A 22,044-nucleotide genomic window follows, 5' to 3' on the forward strand; every position below is an offset into this window, starting at 1 on the left:
AGTTGTGTATAGGGACTGAAGAACAGTGCAGAGGAAATAGACTTAAAATTCTTATTAGAAAGGCTGAGCAGGGAAGGGATGAAGTCTTTTCTAGGTATCTAATGTGACCATGGGTAAGCAGGCCTAACCCTCTGTCATGTCTGGAGTTGCCTGAAATAAGGTGGGACAGACTTGATGTACCAGATTGCTTTTTTTGCTTTTCTCTTGTATGCTGCTAAGGGGTTTTTTTCCATTTCTTTTTGCTTGTGGCTCAGACCAAAGCCACTTTTGAACGTATGGCATGAGTGATAGAATAGTTTGAATTGGAAGGGACCTCATCTAGTTCCAACACTCTTGCAACTCTCCAACACGTGGGCAGAGACACCTTCTACTAATAAATCAGCTGAGATTTGTCTGCTTCTCCAAATCCTTCTCTCTCTCATTTTCCTTTGGATAGTTTCCTGATTGATCATTACCCAATTTTCATTGTTTTCTGTCACAAGTTGTGCTGTTGGGTTTTATCTTTATTTCAAGGCAGTCTTTGCTCCCACTAGGAAGAAAAGCTAAGAGAATTGGGATTGTTCAGCCTGGAAAAGAGAAGGCTCCAAGGTGACCTAATTGCAGCTTTCCAGTACATGAAGGGGCTTCAAGAAAGATGGAGAGGGACTTTTTATAAAACATGGAGTGACTGGATAAGGGGGAATGGATTCAAACTGACAAACAGTAGGTTTAGATTAGATATTACAAAAAAATTCTTCCATGTGAGGGTGATGAGGCACTGGAATAGGTTGCCCAGAGAAGTTGTGGATTCCTCATCCCTGGCAGTATTCAAGGCCAGGCTGGATGGGGCTCTGAGCAACCTGGTCTAGTGGAAGTTGCCCTTGCCCATGGAAGGGTGGAGTAATGAGATAGTCTTTAAGATCCCTTCCAACCCAGGCCATTCTATGATTCTGTGATTCTATGTTTCTATGGTTGAGACATGGAGATATGCTGCGAAAGTCTTGTGATGAATTCATGTTTCAGAAGTCACCCCATAATTTAATTTGACTCCTTCTCATGTGGTTTGGTTCTGTCTCTGCAGGAAGGAAATGTCAGGGGCATTGGAAAGGCAGTGCAGAAGTAAGACCAACCTGATGGTAGCAGGGATCCCCTTCCACACGGTGTCTGGCACCAGCACCAGCTGTCAGCCTCCCCCTTAACTCCCTCCTTCCCAAGGAAATAAAAAGAGACATCTTGGGTCCTCTCTCCCCCAGCAAATGTCCTAGCAATGGACGAAGTTTACTAATGGTTTTCCCTTCCTCTTTCCCATTCTTTTGTCTGGCATGAGGAGCCCTGGCAAATTCAATTTCTTTTTTCATTTTTCATTCTTGATGGCGCATTTGAAGCAGTAACTGGTGTCATGGGAAATGAGCTGTGGTAGAAACCCACAGGGACTTGGGGCTGCAAAGACACTGATGGATTGTGCAAGTCAGGAGAGTAAAAGGAGCTGCTTTCTTCATATTTAAAGGTACCACAAAACACACTGCCCAGGATTAACACACCCACAGAGGTTTCTTGTTGGAAACACGTTTATCTATATTACCAATATTCACAGGCCCTTGTTTTGAAAAACTCTTGCAATTTATTTAAGAATGGGTTAAAAGAATTTGAGTATTAATTTAAATATTTGTTCCAAACATATTAATTTAAACCTATCAGTTTAAACTGATTAGTTTTGTTCCAAAACCACCTTTTCCAACACAGGACTGCATTTGGATTTTCCTCCTTGCTTCTAGGTCATGGTTGTATTGTGTTTTGTTTTCTGTTTTGTTTATTAATTTCTACCCAGTTAACCTTTTCTTTTTCCATCTAGCCAGAAGAGAATAAGCTTGTATGATAATCTTTTATGGTGTCTGTTAAACACTACTTTTGAAGCAAGCTAAGCTAATGACATGAGCAATTAAACCTCACACTTGAGGATATAAGATGATTGGCAGCAGGCTCTGGATGGCTTTATTCCCTCCCCATCTCCACTTTCCCTGGCCAGTGTGGCTATCCAGAGATGCCAAGGGCCAGTGTGGTGCCCATGTCACCTTGTTCTGGAGCAGTGCACTTTATGAGATAGACTAGGGCTAACAGGGACCAGTGCATACCTGTGCTCTGTCCCAGTGTGCCAAACTTCATGAGCAGAGGTCTGGGTGTCTCAGCAGACCTGGGTTCCCTGAAATCTGGGTCCTGGCAAGGGAATTATCCTACCTGGAGTGAGTTTCATACACTTTACTGCCAAGAAGTATCTTGAACAGGTCCTTGAAATTAAAGGGCAACTCTTCCTGTATGAACATTAGAAGTCATTGTGGAATCCCTGTTACCTGAAATATTCTTGGCCAAATTAATATTCCTTTCAGATAGCACTTCACCTTGCTATGCAGTTGGATATGCTCCTTCCTATCCTCATCCTGCACAGACATTTAGGCACTGAAGTATTTCAGAAGCAGCCATGCATAGATCAGGGATCAGTTGTCACTTTGCTACAAAGAGCAGAGAGGTGACAGTGAAAAATCTCACTCTAGAGCTTCTGTTTGCTTGGCTATGAAATGAGACAGAGGAGCTCACAATTTAAAAATACTGCTTACTAAGGGATAGAGGTCAATTCCTATCCCACTTGAGATGTAACTCCAGCACGAGAAAACAGCAAGCAGATCATTAGCTGTTACAGATATGATGTTACTTGCCGGGGAAGGCTATAAATTTGTCTTCTTACACATTTTCACCCTTTCCTGTTACCTCCTGCCCTCCTTCCCCAGGTAGTTATGACTGTTTTAAGGGCAATTCCTGTCACCCAAGCGTGTCACTGCCCCTTGCTGGCATGAGCTGATGAGCACTCTGTGCCATAAAATGCAATGGCTTGTTTTTGCAGAGGTCAAAGTACCACCACTCTGGCTGTGGGGTACCTGTATCAGGAGAGCACTATCTAGAGCATCATTTAATTGTTCAAAGCAAAGACAAAAGCAATGAAAAAACCCACAAATCAGGGGAAAAGATAAACTGTAAATAAGTTTATGTTTTCTATTCTGAACAATAGATGAGAGACCTGCTGTAACAACTACATCAGCATTTATTGAATCTCTGACCCAAAAGCTGCCTGACAAATTCTAGCTAATTTCAGACTTGGTTTAGAACAAAGCAGCAATCTCTTCTGAACATCTTTTATTTGACCATTTTCATTGTAAGGCTTTAAAGTGACCCTATTTTTTTTTTTTTTTATGATTTGCCTTTTAATGTCCTGCAGCATTGTGCCTTTGCTCATCCAATAATTCCCAGCCTGGTCTGACACACTGCAGCCCAGGTCTCTTAATATTGAAAGGCCATACCAGTCAGTGCTTCAGGAGCCAGGAGCTCTGATATAAACTGTCACACATGCATGACAGAATGTGTACTGCCCTGGTCAGCAGGTCCTCTGCAGCACTGAACAACAGGCTTTCTTTGACAAACCCTTCAGGCTATACCTCTAAAGATACTGACTGCAGTGGGAATTTATGTACCCTGTGTAACATGCATTATGTGAACTGAGTCCTGCCCTAACTAAAGCTGCTAGACACTGTCCTCATAAGAACTCAGTAATATTTTCTAATAAAAATAGCTTCAGTTTTATCTTGTCAGTGTTTCATTATAGGTACTAGCAGCAAGTATTTTTAGACCATACTCTATTTTCATGAGTTTGTTATTAGTTTTGGCTGGGCTAATGGTTGGACTCAATGGGCTTAGAAGTTTTTACAATCTGAATGCTTCTGTGTTTCTATGACAGTAAAATGGCACATGGTTGAAAACAGGGAAGACTCTGTTTTGTAAAATGTTACTTTGGTCCTGTGTCCCCAAATGTAGGAGGATAAGGCCAACTGTTGAGACTGATCTCTGTGTCTCAAGTATCTGTAAGTGGAATTACTCGTGTGGCATTTCTGGTGGAAGTCTTTGGCTGTGTGTAGGTAAAGATGGGACAGGATGAGGCCTCAGGTTTTGGGGATGCAAGTTTGCTTCTAGCCAAAGTTTAGACAGCAGGGTGTGTTCTCTGAAGCAGCTACTGCTATAGATAATGCCCAGGTCTCACCCAACTGAAACCTCCCTGTGCCATAGCAGCCGCTTTCCTCTCCCGGGAAATGATAGATTAAGTAATCTGTGTTGTGGTGCTGCTAGCTGTAAGTTTGTAAATGGCATGCATGTGCTTCCAGAAATATGAGATCCCATAGCTTTTACAGAACTGCCGCACCAGTAATGCTGATAAAATCTGTCTCTTGCAGGGGCTGTGTGCGGAACTGCAGTCTGCGCTCAGACAGGCCCATGCATCAACAGGTGATGAGCACACACGCCTGACAGCAGACCCTTCCCTTTAAGGGCTGCTGAGCTGAGTGAAATATCTCTCCCCAAGATGTTTTGCAGTGGCTTGGCACGTTACAGGACATGAGCTATTGCTGAGACGATTGCGGGCAACCAAGAGCCATTTAGAAACAAAAGGAGAAGGAAACAAATCATAGAAACAAAGCCTTTCTCTTTCAAAAGGATGACTCTGTCCCTCAGCCCTGGCATTGCTGTGGATCAGATCAGTACCTGGTAGAGTTGGTGATCTTCTCTGTTGGCTTGAAGCAGGTGATTCCAGTTTGTACCAGGTCTGATATTCACGTCAGCAAAGCAACAGGAATAGCAATGCAACAGTAGCAAGCACACTTCTATCATCCTCAGCAGGGACATAGTGGGACCTTGGCAACATCTGCCAGGGAGTGGGCTGTGGCTCTGAGACTGTGCCACATGCTGATGCTAGCTCTGTCTTGCAGTAAAAATGGAATTTGCCACCTCCTGCTTGTTGTCATCTGAGTAATTGTGGGACCATACTCTCCAGTCACTGCGGTGGAGAAGGGTTTTGGTGACTTTCAGAGGCTTGGTAATTTTGTGGTTTTGTTTTAGTGTTCTGGCTAAAGCAAAGTTTGCAAGCTGTTGCGCTGGTACAACTGGGGGATACAGGGTGGGGTGTGCAGTGTCCTCCACTGGCCTGATGCCAGGAAGAGACTTGACTTGAGCCCAAACGTAAAGCACAAAACCTGTCTTGTCCCGTAAGCTTGGCTCTTTTGGTGGGCAGTGGCTGCAGGCTGCCTCACAGTAGCCCATTTGTCTCATTAAAATGGTTTCATTTGAAATGAGATCCTCTTTTGGAGCCTCCCCTTTGTGTTGCTTGTTCGTGGCTATATCTGCTTGGTTTCCTGTGTGCTAACTACCACGTATTCCCCACCTGCTCAGAGATCACTGGGACCAAACTTGTGTTTCAGAGGGAATTGAAAGGCAGCAGAAAGCCAAAAGTGCATTTACAAGGTGGAATGTGATTGCAGTCCTCTTGGGTTGATGGAATGGTATCTGAGAGCTGCTCATCTCAAACGGAGACAATTTGGGAGCCTGGCAGGAGACCCAGCAATGGTTCTGATTTTACTGGAGATGGTGTTTAAGGCTGGCAGCTGTAGCACTGTCAGCTGTCTGACAGCAAGGGGAAAAGTCCCTCTTGGCATTAGTTTCTGAAGAAAGTGCTGCAGGGCTCTTTAGAAACAAAAGGTAAAGCAGTAGCTTTAGCAGAAAACTGGCTCCAGTCAGGCTCACAGTGCTTCCAAAGTTAGTTGTAGCAAAGCTACAGTTTAGGGAAGGCAGAAGGACCTGGGCCAATGGGAAAAGGGAGGTAATTCCATACTCTGGGGACTGGGACCATTGTTGCTTTCTGCTCTGGACTTGAGGTCTGATCTCACCTCACCCCTCAGAGATGGTTCTACCAGAAAGCAAGACCTCCCAGTGTGAGGTTGAGCAAGGTCTCCTGTCAGCCAGAGGGGAGGGGCTGCTCTCCCCTGACGCCCAAACATGGCCAGAGTCCTCCTGCCCTGTCAGTCCCCTGAAGAAAAGCCAAGCAGCCTGTTAATTGACAATTTTGCAATACAACCTAGCGGGGGACTGACGGAGTCCAACAAACCCCCTGTTTGCAGGAATGATGCAAAGGTGAGCGTGGCAGCAGCGGGCACCAACCCCCGTGACCAGCTATCACTGCTTCCTGAGGGGTGGAGCAGGGCAGCAGCCTGTGCCTGGCTGTGCTTCAGAATCACTGCCTGCTCCATCCAACCAGCAGAGAAGCTGCCTTTACGCTGCTAGAGGGAGAAGTGACAAAACTGCAATCTAAATGTGGCTCTTTCAAGCTCTCTGAATGACAGAGAACACCTGACACACTGTGTTGGGGAATGCTGGCTCTTTCTTGCCATACGTTGACAGGGGCATTAAAATGTATTTATAACAGCTGGGGATGGCTTGCCCTGAGGAGTGAACTTAATTCTTAGTCTGCCAGGCACTCCTTTGTGAATGACAGTGATTTGTCCCCTGTGTGTTCGTTCTCCTTCTTGCCCTCTCGCATTCACCTTGCATTTTATAAAACTGTATTTGACAGTCTAATTTCATATAACTAATAACAGTACGTAGTGAAATGAGCTCAAATATCCGTTTATCTCTCCAGTGCTGAAGTACTTGGTAAACACTACTTTTCCCATCTCTCCTGTTAAATGTCTGCCATGTTTCAGTTTTCTGATCTCCCCTTGAAGCAAATATTTTGATGAGAGAAGTGCTCTGATATCTGTCTTCCATGTGACTAAGCCAGGGAAGTGCTTTGTACTAGCCCAGAGAGGTCCTTTGCTGACAAGAAGCAACAAGTAACTAAACAAAAGCTAACCTGAAACGGGCTATTTTAATTCTTCAAGTAGAAATCTTGACAGCACATCTCAACACTCCTCCTCATCTTGACATCGAAACAAAATGAATGCAGCAATCCCAGCTCTGTCAAAATCAGGGAGAGTGCTTGTGCTGAATTGGACAGGCATCAGGCTTTGCCCCTACAGCTTCTGGTTTTTCCCACCCCCTCCTTGATCTGCAGCCACGGAGACTTGGACCGTTTTGCCCAGCTGAGAGAGCCGTTTCAGATAGAGAATTTGGATATGAGTGTTACAGCCCCCTTGGTGGGTCTTGGTGGGGGGAGCTGTAGAAAAGCAGAGCTGCAGGATGCAGCCTGAGACAACTGACAGCTCTGAGGATATATATTGCTGTGAGTGCACACAAGTTGCAGTCACACACTAATGGGTCTAATGGGTTTTCTAACAGCTTCTTAAAAAGTTTTTGCCATTGGCCACCGAAGTACCTTGAGTCAATTCATTCCACTGGATAAGTTTATTGGGAGAATTTTGTTTTGGGTAGCTCACCTTAATGTAGCAGGCAGGTATATCTCCTTGGTGTTGGTTGAAAAGGGGCTGTCATTATCTTTGTTCTGCACTTGATCTTCAAAACCTCCATCATCCCCTTACCATCCTCTTTGGACACCCCATTTGTGTGCATCCTCTGTTCCTGCAAGGAAGAGTCAGATGCAAGTCACTTTTGAGGAATCAAACTTCCCAGACATATTTTGAAGCTAATGCTTTTTAAATCCTTTTCTTAATATTTTTTCCTGAATATTTTCTTTTTCCATCAGATTACACCTATGAATAATTAGTTTTGTTGAAATCTACCATCAAATTCTTTTTCAGCCAGGTGCAACAAAGCCCTCTAATTTAAAACTGTGTCTTTTACAATGTAACTCTGGCCCCTGGCCTCATCTTTTCCCAGCCGTGGCTCAGCCTTGGCTTCTGAGGTTAGCAAGGATTTTCCTGACAAAATAAATTCTAAATTAAGGGATGGGAGGAGGCAGGCACAGCTCAAAGCTGGCAGCTTCACACACCTCATCCATTCAACAGAGTGGTGCAAATGACTCTGCTTACTACCTGTTTTGCAGAATATCATAGCACATCCTTTCAAAATGGGAGAAACAGATGTTTTTCCTACTCATTAACTGTACTCCCACTTCGTATGTGGGACAGAATGTGAAGGGAAAGGCTGGTGACAGTGCAGCATACCTTGCCCTCAGCATATATTGTTACACAGGTATATTCCTAGATAACCTGTAGGTTGAGGTGGGCTAGCCCTACTGCATACAGCACGGGATAAAGCAAGTTAAAAGCATGGAGGCACATTCCCCAGGCAGTGGGGACCACACCAGCAGCAAAACTGTTTGCATTCTGCCTTGGCCTTTGCTCCTTGTGGAACCGAGAGTCCTGCTCCTGGTGATTTACAACTAGCCCAGGGATAGAAAGGAGAAGAAATTACCTCAGTTTATGGTGAGGAAGCAGAATGCTATAGAGAATAAATGAGTATGGACAAAATAATGTATCAGTGACCTATTTTGACTCAGACTTTGGAGTGCTGGGTCTAGTCCTTGGACCTTACTATGTCCTTACTATGCCATGGAAAAAAAAAAACCAGACCAGGAACAACAATTTCCCTTCAGGGTAGAGGAGGAGGGAGAAAATCACATGGATGTCAAGTGTGCAGTCCTCAGTGTCTCAGTGCAATCTCAGTTCTGAAGAAACCAGAAAAGTATTTAATATTTTATTTTTAATAATAAATCTGTCCACGTGGAATAATTAAAATGATGGCAAGTGCTAGACTGTGAAGAAGCTGCTTTCTGATGTTTCCATGTACATCAGTTCTTTTGGCTGGCCTCAAAATCACAGCTAATATGCCCTAAATTAGCAGAATTGAGCTTCAAAACTGAGCAAAGGTGCAGATTTTTTTTTCCTTCCTAGCACTCTTTGTAAAGTTGGCTCAATGAGTTTTTTTCTTCTTATATTCATTAATATACATGTTAAATACTTAATTTAGAAACTACTGTAGTCCTTGATCACCTTCCTGTTTACATTGTGACGTTGTACTGAGAGCAAAGGGACCCCTCTTGTACTTCTCCCTCCTCCACTCGCCAAGCTCTGTCACCCTCCTTTGGGATCTCTTTTCAAAAGATCAAGAGTAGAGAAAAGGCTTCAGATGCCATAAATATTGCAAGAACCAGTGTTCATCAGAGAAGAACCTCCTTTAAGATCAATATGTCTTCCTGAGGGGGCATTCAGTCCTTCAAAGTAAACAAGCCAGGAACATTAATTCAAATGCTTTTATACTAAATACATATGCATGAATTAGCTCATGTGGCTGTGATAAATAAGCATTATATAAGTGAGGTTTAAAGCAAACCACACATGCCAAAAAAAAAGCAGACTCTGCAAATTTGCAAGTCACAAAACCAATTTCTGCTGCTGATCTTCTGATGACTGAGATAATTTTGTTAAAGGGCTTAAAAGGAAGTTCTCTTCACCTTTGTGAACAGATTGATCTGGGCTATCAGAATCTTTTCCTTAGAGGAGGAATACCATTATGCTGATGTGTAAGTCAAGATACATCCCAAAAGGTGCTGAATCTACATTTATAGTCTGTCATTGCCTGGGTTTGGAAATGTTATTATTTCTTGGGGTGGGGAGAGAGACAGAGATGGCATTACCTCCATCTCAAGGAGGGAAGGTGAAAGCAATGTGTCTTGATTTCTTTCTCTGTCAGACATTGGAAAGTGGCTCAGACTGATGTTTTGAGTGGGTTTGTAACCTGCCAGTCCTTTCTGAAATGGGCAAGTTGCAGAGCTGTAACTGCCCTGCAGTGAGAGCGAGAGCCTGGCAAAGGTTTTGCTTGAACTTGAGGTGGGTAATACCGTTTGATACTTTCATGCCTCTCATACCAGCTTCCCTCCTTCCAGTGCCACAGGGGGCCAGGAAAAATGAAACATACTGGAGAAGGGGAGCATGGAAATTGAGGAAAATCAGCATGGTCTTCAATAGACTATTTTGTTTTGTTTGTGTTCAGGATAACCTCTGTCCCTCAGTAATATGAGAATCTCCCGCAACCCTGGAGGAGGTAAGTGTTCTTAAAAAATTTAAGTTTCTAGATTATTAGCTCTGGATAATGGTTTCAGGAAAATCCTTCCCTTATAAAGTATAACAGGGCAGAGAAGACAGAAAAAAAAAAGTAGGAGCATAGAGGAGGTTATCGTAGAGAAAATGTTGCTTATTATGACACATTTGAAAAACATATCAGAATAACCAAGAGGAAGAAATGGTAAGGAGAAGGAATGTAAATGAGTAAGAGAATTAGCAGAAAAATAGCTTTGTGGTCATTATTTCATATCTGGCTCGGCTGGTCATTCAAAAGAATCTCTTCATACATTAGAAAACAGGCTGGCTGGTGGCTAAAGTCTGGGACAAGGTGGGTGGTTGTTGTTTTGTTCTTTTTGCACTGCTGTGGTCTTGGCCTTTTTTGTATTTGGACAACTGGGAGATTTCCTCTTAACCCATGAGTTCTCTAATTTGGCAAGGTGGAAAAAAATCAGACTTCAGCATGACTTTGCCAAACCTGATTTTGCCAGACATTGGGGCAGCAAAAATGTGTCTCTGGGCCCATGCAGACTTGGAGTGTTGCAGACATGAAACAGTAACAGCATCATGACACCAATGAAAGTACATGTGTTTTTATCCCTTTAAAGAGTTTAAGCTTTTTAAATAGTTGATCAATTAGCTTCTATGCACTGCTTAATTCTTTTTCTGCCAGGTGCTCATGTCTGCAGTTTCTGAACCTGGGTGGTGGTGAGCAAGAGGATTTATATCACAGCATGGTGTGTTGAGTTACTCAGACATGAGGATGTGCCTTCCATGCCCTCAAGCAGAGGTGAGTCCATCTGTTTTTCTGAGCAGAATTTCCTTCTGAATCCCACAGTCTTCTTCCAGCAGCCCTGAACGCTGAGACTCGTGAGATCAGCATTATAGCTGTGCAGTGCTCAGGGCAGGCTTTGCTGGGTCAGTCGTAGAAGAGAACTTTGTGAGGTGACAAGTAGGGCAGGCAGCTAAAAGGTTGTAAATGAGAGGCAGTCCTGCTATTCTCCATGCTTTTGGCGTTGAAGGATGAAGTCCACCTTTTTATTGCAGAAGGATGGAGTGGCAAATAATATTGGCAAATGCTGTTGCATGCTCACAGATCATGAGGCCCCCTAGTTAAACACTGAAAGGGAGTTTCCACTGATCTTACCCTTTACCTTTAAACAAATGGGCTGAAATCTTCAAGCAGTTTCTTCTGATCTTTCCAATTTGGGGCCATAATTTTCTGAAAGGAAGACTAAGTGAATGCAAAACTACCAGCCAGGAGGGGCAGTTTTCATATAGGCATTCTGGTCCCGACATTCAGTAGATACAATTCAAAGGAATTTCATATGGGAGGGATGGAGAAATATATGGTAAACCTGGCAGGTCTGGTAAGAATGCTGTGAGTTATTCCATGACCTCGGGCAGCTCCACAGTATTTATGTGCATTTTGTTCATGGCCTTCCATCTCACAGATCCATCTGTGCTGCTGTAATGGGGGTAATAAAGACTCCTGAGACATTTCCCAGGGCCTCTGATACAAAACTCACGAACTCCTCTCCATCAGCCTCATTTGACACTGTTAGAATTGGTCTGTTTGTTTAGGACTATGCTTACTCCGTTCCTCTCAAAGTGATTGACATTGTGTTCCTCTGAAGAGGGTAAAGCAGACGTGTGTGCAGAATATGTGGAGCATCAATTCAGACTAAAATCGGTATGAATATATAGATATTTTAGTCAATATTTGCAACATTATAAATAACTAGGAGGTGATGTTTGACTAGCTTTTGGACTTATTGGATGAACAAATTTTCCACGTACACAGCTGACAGGTTTTTTTCAGAATTTATTTTACTCTCCTGCAAATGACCTTTTAAAAAGGAATCAGAATAAAGCAAAAACACCCAAACAACCTGGAAGGAAGGTGCTTCCTTCACAACACATTGCACAGGGTACGTGTATATGTCTCCCTGAGCAGTGCATCATCATTTGTCCTTTCATTACCTCTGGCTCTTGTGTTCAAGTAATTGTTTCACTTCAGAGAAAGCTCTTGATCGCTGCAATTCTCCCCCTTCTTCCCAAAAGAAATTCTGATTCAGAGCTTCCTGTAGATAGTGCAAAGACTCTTGTTGACTTCAAGTTTTTTGAATCAGACATTAGTGAGTCTTCTTAAGCAGGGAGAAATACAGTTACAGCTTCTTCATCCCACTCTTCACCTACTTTTTCCTCTTAGCATTCGTGGTTATGTGTCTTATGTGTCTACAGGTTCTTCTCTGATGTGATTTTTTTTTTTTTTCTTCCAAATGAGGGATTCCATGTGCTCCACACCACATGGACCACAAGTCCATATGGGTGATGTTGACATGGGAAGGCAAGTCCACCTGAGGAATGGACTAATATAATATAAGCCACCTGTCTGAAAGGTATGAAACAGGTTAGGGTGAGCTTGTGCCTAAGTGATTCAATTTGCAGCTAAAAATCTGTTTCTCAGTCTTAGCAGAGCAGTGGTTATTGGTAACACTCTAGGAGAGAGCACATCAGCCCGCTGGAGTTGTGCAAAATGAGTCTTTGGTGTACTGGAGAGCTTGATGAGAACAGGAAAAATATCTACCTGGATTAGCTCTGTGTAATGCTTCCCTTAAAACAGCCTTGTCTTCTGCAGTTTGGGATTTCCAAACTCTAGGGAGCTAGGCTCTCCCAACCTTTCTAGACCATGTGAGGCAGGCTGCTGCTCTGCAAGGAGGACCTGGGAAACAAATCACAGAAAAGGCTTTCCTGGAACTTCTCATTCTGTTGTAGTTCTGGTTTATCTAATTTGATTCCTGCTAAGTCTAAAGGTGGGGAAGACATGAAGCAAGTGGGCAGGCAGCAGCGGGAAAGGTTAATTCAGAGAGAGCTGGGAGGGTATGACACTAAAAATGTCAGCTGTTTAAATGGCCTGATTTAAATAAGGCACGTGTCAGGCTGCACTGCTCCCAGAGGAGATTCCTCGTGTGGGTTTATGAACTCTGGGAAAGGGGCCAAGCTAGCCCTCATTATATTTTATTTAATCAGCTATATAAATAGCAAACTGTTTTCTTGGCTCTCTTCCCCATCGGGATCACATCTTTATACTCTTGACCTTTTTATTTTATGCAAGAGGCTCTCTCGTTGGTTTGGACCCAGGTAAGTCAGTTGCACTGAGCTTGCTCTTATATCACCTCTCTTCTTGGAAGACAGAAAGCCCAAGGTTATTTATTTCCTGTGTTCTCAATATTAAGGAAATACAGAATTTCTTTTTTTTTTTTTTTTCCATTTTCACTGTGCAAACTCAGGAAGACCCTCTGGAATAAAGGAAAGTATGTTTAAGGATGTACATAAATAGATTTCCAGACAATACTGGGAACATCTTGTAGTTGTGATTTGAACAAGGTTTGGAGAAAAACAGCTCAGCTATCTTGAACATGTATGTTACTCCTCTCTTCTAAGGCATCATTTGCTGTAAAGAAATGACAGGCAGGCAGAGGAATTAACTCTCTGAGACAAACATGCAGTGTGTTTCAGAGGACTGTTCTCCACCATGAATACTGAGTTCCCTTGAAATTCAGTGGGGTCTGGATGTGTATTGGTTGAAGAATAGAAGACTGAAATGATGCTCATGCCTTTCCCACCTCTTGGTTTGGAATGGAGTGAGATCTGACCTATGTAGAACTTCCTCTCTGAGGAGCTTGTATCACAGGTCTTAGCTTGGAACCCACCTGCTCTTGGATAGAGTTTTGCATATTATCTTTGCAAGATGGAGACAGTCATCATAGTTATTTTTGTCATTTCCTCAGAGCGTTTCTGAGCATTTCAGTTACTTCTCAAGAGCTTGGAAAACAGTTTAATTACAGTTGTGGATTTAACATGAATGAGACACTATTGAATAGCAGCCAGGCGGATTGTAATGAGGAACATCTTGGCCCTCCAGTTTATCTTGTAGCTAGACTCTGGCTTCTCAAGTGGACATGGAAATTTTAACAGCAGTATTTTAATTCTTTTGCTCTTGGCTGGGAGCAGCTCCTCTGGCTTTATCTCTTTAAAAGGAGCATCCTCACACTTCAGTTCCTGAACTAGCCCTCTCCAAGAGAGGTCTCTGCCCTCTCACCTCCATTATTGTGTGTTTGTGGTTACAGAAATTTTGAAAACAGGGTTGTCACAAAAAGTGCCACTGATGCTGTGGAAACCTGTCTGACTGGACCCTGCTCCCTCTCTCTCTTCTGCCTTCTCTGAGCAGATCAGGGGGTTCAGGCTTGTCTGTGTGAAGGGCACAGTTCAGATTGCCATGCCCCAGTTATGAGCTCCTCTCTGGACTCAGCAGGTCCTATATGTTCAATCATCCCCTGTGCAACAGTGGCAGGATAAGGGCTGAGGGGATGGTTTTGTCTTTGCTCTTGTGGGTGGGATTGCTCAGGAGCAGGAGACCACAGGTTGGATATACACCAAGTTGATGTATGTCCTGAGAAATACTCAGGATTTTAAAGAGGAATGAGCATTACCATTTTACTGCTGGGACATGGATGTGCTTCTGGTGCAAATTTTGCTTTCCTGTCATGTCCTTTCTCCCTACTCTTCCCCTTGTGCACCTAGGAGTTTCAAGGGAAGTTAATGTTGTTTCTGCAAAGCTGGTAAAGGGTTATTCTGCAATTGCAGTCTAAAGGGGAGGCCTGTAATTCTTTGGCACCATGTGTATCTCTCCCCTCACCCTTAAACAGCTCATTTGTACTCTGGTCCTGAGGGGACAGGCAGACTGAATTTCAAATGGCAAATAGGCAGCAAACTTTCCTTGGCACATCTTGGCTTTAGGAGGAATATCTGAAAACAAAGGCAGTTTGTCCCTGGGCAGGGGAGGGAAATATCTGTTAAAAATCATGTGCTTTTGAAAACAAGAGAATTTCCCCTCTGCTGCATGTTTCCTTCAATGCCTCTGTCTCCCAGAGAGAAACTGCTCCACACTTCCAAGATGGTGAGAGCCTAAATGAGTCAGACCTCCGTTTCCCTCTTGGACAGGCTCCAGCACTAGTTATGCATCTGATTGTGCCTCTAATAAACTAAATGTAATTAAAAAATAGAGCAGGGCCATTGCATTTTAACAGCTTGGAGTTTTCCCTGTGGAAGGATCATCAAACAGTGAAAGAATATGAAGACTCAGCTACATAGCACCTGCTGGGCAGCCTCTGTCAAGATTAACAGCATCTCACCAGGTTATTAGAGTGAACATGAATACTTTGGAGGCTCTGTGGGTAGTTATGGTATCACGTTTTATTATCTTCCACTGAAAAGAAATTACTTATTGTAATTGCTTGTCAGTCACAGGCCAACAAATCTGACAAAGGAAAGCTTTTGTGCTGCGAACGGGGAGCAGGAACAGAAGGGAAGAGATGGACTGAGCAAATTCTGCTCAGATATTTTTTGGAGGAAGGGGGAAGGTAGAGAAAATATAATCAGAGAGGAAGGGAGAGGAAGAGCTTTTGCCTTACATAGTGAGCTGACACAAACAATTCTGGCAAAATGACCTAAACTGAGTGAGCATCTTTAAGAGCTGTGAAGGGAGTGAGCGAGGTGATACGGGATGGTGCATTAGGTTGGGTGGAAGTGACTGCTTCGTGGACAATGTATCAGCCACAGCAGTTTACCAGTTGCTTGATAACATCAACTATTGTATCTCTCAAAGACATTGCTGAGGTTTGATGCCTGGGGGACCACCAGTCAGAAGGAGGTATAAGCTTTGCACAGTGCAGAGGTTTGAGTCAGAGAAGAAAATGATCCTTTTGGGTTGTTTGTTTTTGGATGGCTCAGTCTTTTCTGTTAGACTTAAAGGAGGAAAAGTAGTGCATGGGAACAAGGTTGTTCAGAGCAGAGGGGATAGCAAGGGTGCACTGCAGATGTTTGGAAGTGAAGATTGCTGTATCAACCTTTTAACAGCAGCTATAGAAACCAAGATTGCAGGGCCCCAGAAATGATGCATGACCTGTTGCTGTGCAAGGGAGAGCTGTGATTTTAGCTGCAGGTAGTTAGCAGTTCCAGCCCTACCAGGAGAGCAAAACTGCTGCAGTTGTTGAGGCAGGGGTTGCGTTTTACATCTGAAGAGCATCTGTCAGCTTTGCACCAGCAGAAGACAAACAGCTCAAGGTGTGCTTAAGGTGGAAGTGTGCCTTTGACAAGGCAAATAGCCCCAGTGTTTGCCATTTGACATAAAATTATATAAATCCACCAAGTAACCATGTTAGCTGTTTGAAAGTTTTATAGTGAGCCCCATTAATGTTCACTATAGAGGTCAGCATATGTTCTTAATGGAGGAAAAAGAAAAAAAAAAGACAGGTCCAATCTCAAAATCTCCAAGAGAAAGGATGACCTTGAAAGGGGTCTGTGTGCAGCCACAACCAGCATGAGGCAACAGGAATGGGTAAGACCTGATGAACAAGGCAATCATTCCCTACTTCCTCAAAGTTCATGCTGTTTTCTGTCATTTGCAGCTCCAATTTCTAGCTCAGAGGTATTGTATTTCCTTTTGCATTCGTGATGCTGCTATTTCATCACTTTTGGAATCTCTGTGTACTATAGTATCTTTAGTCTTCCACAATATTTGAAGTGTGTGTCTCCATGTATTCTGGACTTGTTACTTCCTGTCTTCATGTGATGCCTCCTCATTGCTGCTTCAGAAGAGACTGTGAGCAGCTGCTGTTCATGCTCTGGCTTGTGCTGACTCAGTGACCGGTTAAGCCAAACCAGTTGTAAGAAAAGCATGGGAAATAGCAGCTTCTAGCTTCATCATGGGCATAGAAGCAAACCACAGCAGTGAACATCACAGATCATGTTGGAAGTCCCACATCACAAAAATCGCCAGCCCAGGTGGTTCATCTGTGCCACAGTTGAAGGATACATCCTGCATTTACAAAAGCCTAGATGTACTAGACCCTGTTCCAGAAGCAAATGTGGTCAGCACTTTAATTATTGTTTTGTCTACTGTATCTAATTTCCTAGTGCATGAATCCTGGATAGTTTTTGTTATGTAATTGGTGTTAACGATTAGAGCTCAGCATTAATTAAACAGATCAGTTTTCATTCTCAGACATTTTACTTAAGATACCTTCAGGCTATTAGACTGGGAGGGGGTTCTTTTTTTTAAGCATGCGTTCATTAGAGCTTATGTCTCTTTTATCTGCAGATTAAGATTCTCTGCTTCCTTTGTACTGCAACATCAACCAGAGTACTATCAGCTTTTCCTCCTCTCAGCAGTAACTAAGCTCCAGTACTTTATTAGACACATAAAGGATGCCTAGTGATACAATTAGAGATCATACCTTTTGTTATTTTGGTTCCTGTCCTCTTGGCTGCTTTTTGAATCTTGAATGATAGATAGTATGATATTTGCATACCAATTTAACAACTTAATTTTAATACCAGCTGTATGTCATGCACTGGTGATTTCAGCTGAGCTCTAGAGTTCAACAATAACACTTCCTCCTTTAAAGTTTATTCTATGATGAAGCATCCAAATGTGGACTGTTTATGGCAACAACTGCAAATTTTGTTAACAGTAAAGGCAGGATGTGTCATTGCAATTGTTCAGACATTATTTATAACACAAAGTGAAAGATTTCATTTAATAACTTTTATTTTGCTCCTGTCTTATGTGTGAGCTACAGTAAACCCTCGGGAAAGTCATTCAATCTTCACTTACAGAAGAGGTGAATCCATCAACTTCCTATGTTCCTGTAGTTAATTGTCTTCATCACTGGAAATGTGAATCTTATTTTGAATCAGAGCTTGTTAATTTTCAGGTTTTGGTCCTTGAATCTTGTAATTTTTCTGCCTGATATATGGAAAGTGCCCTAACCTGATGGAAATTTTCACTTTCATAAAGGTAATTACAGGTGCTCAGGTGTTACATCCAATTTGAATTTCAAAATGAAAGTGATTAAAACTCCTGTAATCATTAGTGAGGAGGTTTGAACTGTTCTCAATTTTCATGATTTAAGAAGGTGGGATGCTTCTGTAATGGGTTGATCCATATCCTTCTCTAAGAGGGAGGAGTTGGTCTGTCATTCTCTGGGCAGGTCTGACCCAGTGAGCAGGGTCAGGTAAGTTTTGTGCACCATATGTAGGCTTTTGTTACTGCTGCTTGTTACCTTCATTTCCTACTGGTCTTTGGGCTACAGATGATACAGTTTGATGAGTAATTTTACACTGGATGAAGTATATAGCAATATGGGCATCTTGTGAATGACAGGTATCATCCTTTTAAAGATGATCTTATAGCCTCCATGGTATTAAACATGTGCTGGGTGTAGATTTTAGTTTTGGGCTAAGTTTACTTTGAAGAAATCAGTAAGAGCTTGGGTGGGACTGAGAGTGTAGAAAAGGGTTCTGATTTTTTGCATTTAACAGCAGCAGTTACCTTAAGGAGTTCCCCAGCTGACATCAAATATCCCAAAGTGCCTTAGGTCTTTTGGCTCAGAAGCTAATGGGAAAGGACAATCATGAAAGCAGAAACAAAATATAACCTTGCCTTGGTTTTCTTAACATAAGGTGACAGAGGCCACAAAGAAACAAATGATAGAGCTGCTACTCCTGAATGCCACTGTCCAGCTGTTTGCAAAAATGAAGGGTTCACCTCAGCATGACACACTTGTAAGTGCTTTGTCTTCTATTGGTTGCCTGTAAATCCTATAACAAATTATTCCAGTTCTTTACTGATCACTTAAGCTTATTATGTAACACAAATTACAGTTTATTTCTTTTTAGTTTCAACCCTGCTATGACACATACAGCTTGGTCACATAGTGGGATTCTTCTAAATACTCTTCACCTGTAGCTTTTTGTCAGTTTTAACCTTCTCTCAACATCTCCTCATGCTTCTGGACCTGACCTCTTTGAGAAGATCATAGCAGAGTCATTAGTTAAGTGTTAGGTTTGGTTTTGCTTGCATGGAATGAGCTACAAGGCTGGGTTAAAATTTCCCCTCTCATTATTGCCAGTTTTTATGTTCACACTTGTTTCCATTAGCAAACAAAGGTGTGATGTAGTAAAATGGAAAGAGAGTGAGGATGAGGTTCTGGTCCTTGCTTTGTCCAAACACTGTATCCAGGGCAGCTTCACCATCACATCCAGCCCTCGGGGCTTTCTTCAAGGCTCAATTGAGTCAGCTGGGACCATTCATTTAGAATAATGAATTGACTTTTCACTGCTCATGTGGGTAAGGTTATTCATCCGGATGGAAGAAATGGCCAGGAGACATAATCCCATCCTGATTCCCCAGTATATCTTTCCTTATTTGAAAAGATTTATGTGATTTTTTTTTTTCTAAAATACAGTTTCCCTCAGAAATGAAATTGTAACCAAATACATTGTGACACAGATTTCAAGGCTCATTTCCTTGGTGGATAATCTTCAATCTCTATTGCTGTAATTCTTTAACACTTTTAGAGTCAGTGAATTACAATTTAGTGACAGCAGTTTTTGCTCAGAATTTTTTTCCTTTGTAAGGTGTCCTCATAACAAGGTGTCTGCAATAATAGGATAATTGTGAGGTATGTTAAAACCACTGTTTAAAGGTGCTTTACCTCATATTAAAGTGAGTTGTGTAAACACTCTTCTGTTTAAACACCGTTTAAAAGGACATATTTAAAGCTCCTAGAAGCTCGGCTGGTTTATTTTTCTCCTACATAATCAGATTAAGTGTAATATATAATGCCTTTCTGTAAAGGAACATAGAATGCATTTCTCCTCAATTTAAGAGGAGCTTGTGGCAGTATTAAAAAAAAATTAATTAGAAGTTGTTCTGTTTAGAGTAGCCAGCCTGCAGCATAGATCCTCCTACATGGTTTACATTTCTAAACCCTGCCTGGGAGAGAAGGATGTAGTTCTCTAAAATGCTCTGATCCAGCTTGTTCACACGGATGGTTTATGGGGTTGGCAGAGCAGACCAGAAGAGCAGTGGGGGACTGGCCTTAATTGGGAACACTCTAGAGTTACTGGTTTGATATTTATTATAAGGCTCCACCTGAGTTTCCATCTTGGATCAGGAAATTTCATCTTGAAAAATGTGAGCATTTGTAAATAAGCCTCTTTAATGCCATCTGTCATGTGGGGTTGTATCTATCATGTGTTTATTTTGTCACTGAAGCAAAATACACAGCCAATCAGGCAGAAGTGGAGAGGAAAAGGCCAGACTGCAGAACAAGGTGAGCTGCACTTATCTGAAAATCAAGTGGGATTTTGAGGACCTGCATTTCTCTTCTCAGTACTTTAGGACATGGGCAAAGGATTTGCTCTCGCTGCTTTGAGTAGTGCCTGTCTCCCTGAAGGTAATGAGAAAGCATTGCTATCCTGTCAGCTGAGCATTTGCTGGACGGAAAAAAGGGAAATAAAGCAAGTCATTCCTAAGAGTATAAAAGGAAATACTGCTCTTGCAGGCAGCAGTTGGTGATTAAGAAACACAGCCTACTTTGTCATAGGACTCAATGCTCTTTACTTGCCTGAAGACTTTTTCTTTTTTTTCTTTTTTTTTATTTTTAAATCTTTTTGCAGGGTGAGATTGTGTGGTTAAAAATGTGTGGCATCTTGCTGAGCATAGGGGGACATAAGCTGTGACTGGGCCATGTTTTCAAGCAGACAAAGCAAAGAATGCATGAAATGAGAGAAATCAAATAGGTGCTCTATCAAAACTCTGTTGGTCTAGTGGGGGATCCTACCTGAAGAACAATATGGAAGGGAGCAAAATATAAGCCAAAGTAGTTGAGCAGCTTAAAATTGCTCCATACTCCACTTCCTGTTGCTGGGACTGGGGACACTACAATTACACTGAATGGTGTTCTCTCTAAAGGGAAACTAAATGATTTAGGGCACGAACAGGAACTCAGGTCCCTGGGGAAATATAAGGAAACTAAATCAGATTGAGCATGTAGGAAAGAATTGTCAAAACCATCCCAGGTGATAGAACTGTGGGAGAACAAGGAAAGATGTAGACAAATGCGGGAAGGAGAAATAAATGCTGAGTGCTGTGAAGCCTCCTGCATCAATCCACTCGTGACTAAGGGTATCCTGACCTTCCCAGGAAGGAAGGAAGCTGTTCAAGAGACTGATCGCTTGTCCTCAAAAAACAAAGCTGAAAAAGACCTAAATGAGGACTGAGTAATTCTGACTGTACACTAAATGATGCTCCTAGCCCACGATTTGGTAAAGAAGTGGATCAACATATTTTCTGGTTCCTGAGGGAACAAGATGTTACATGATGTTATGCTGTCCAGGATCATGGGCACTGTGAGAGTGAGCACTATCAGGTCAAGCAAAATCAGCCAAAAAATTGCTCAACCCTTTGCTATCATTCCTGATTTATAAAAAAGACTATTTTGTGATGCAGCCAGGAACCTCAGTTAAGGACTTCCTACTCATTAGCTGTGCACAGGTCCAGAACCGAGATCAGTGCATCATTTGTAGCCATGACTGTGAGCAAATTGAACGCAACAACTGTAAGAAATTAATTAATTGTCAGTGAAATGTGTCCCTTTTTACTGGAGTATCTCAAGATCTATATGTCTTGTAAATATCACCCCTTTTGTGGCCTTTGCTGTTGGTGTAAAGTTTCCCACAGATGCAGCTTTATGTAAATACTATAATTCAGAAAAGAAATGTTTTCCTGGGGAATGCCACTGAAACCCAATACAGGGAATAAGAAAATAGATGACAATAGTGGGGGAAGAACATTCTAAGGAATTCTTAGGGTATCCCAAGGGACACTGTTAAATGATATCTTTGGGAAAGATATCAGGAAAGAAACCACAGCTTGCCTCTCTTTGGGAGGCTACTTAGAAATGACATTTTGAAGGGGTCCACCTATAATTGAAAGAGATGTGAGAGAATGTGCATGAGAAAGGAGCATCCTGTTAAGATGTAAGCAAGTGGGTGCAAAATGAGAGTGGCAAATCTCTCTGTCGCTCCTCAGCTTCTTTCATGTGGAAATCACTTACAAGATAGATTGTTTAGAAGGGACAAAATTAATTAAAACTAAAGTAACAAAGACTAGAAAAGCCATGCACGGGACGGAAAATAAATTAAAACTACACCTGACTCCTGTTATATGAAGATCAAGATCTGTCATCTAATTATGCACCCTGTGATATAGATAAGAGATGGTACTGGAGATGACTCCTCAAGGTTTAGCCTTGTGTCTCTGTTCAGAGCTGGCTGCAAGCTGGTAATCATCTCTTGCAGCCAAGTCCATTTATTTGTGGGATAG

The 22,044-nt window shown here is 42.3% G+C and overlaps 1 protein-coding gene across 5 annotated transcripts in view; it reads left to right on the plus strand.

Moving 5' to 3' along the window:
* The window catches only part of CPS1 (carbamoyl-phosphate synthase 1), a 337,480-nt gene that overhangs the window by 186,047 nt on the left and 129,389 nt on the right, over positions 1 to 22,044 (plus strand). For 4 of the 5 annotated variants that reach the window (XR_004358089.1, XR_004358088.1, XR_004358090.1 and 1 more), the window contains exons 44-45: positions 9,632 to 9,789; positions 10,480 to 10,596. The gene's annotated coding sequence lies outside the window, so the exon portion shown is untranslated. Of the gene's footprint in view, positions 1 to 4,253; positions 4,277 to 9,631; positions 9,790 to 10,479; positions 10,597 to 22,044 lie in introns of those variants that run through there. The other variant, XR_004358092.1, reaches the window with a different exon arrangement.

The sequence above is a fragment of the Chiroxiphia lanceolata genome, chromosome 7 (genome assembly GCF_009829145.1).
Source record: "Chiroxiphia lanceolata isolate bChiLan1 chromosome 7, bChiLan1.pri, whole genome shotgun sequence".
NCBI classification, from domain to species: Eukaryota; Metazoa; Chordata; class Aves; order Passeriformes; family Pipridae; genus Chiroxiphia; species Chiroxiphia lanceolata.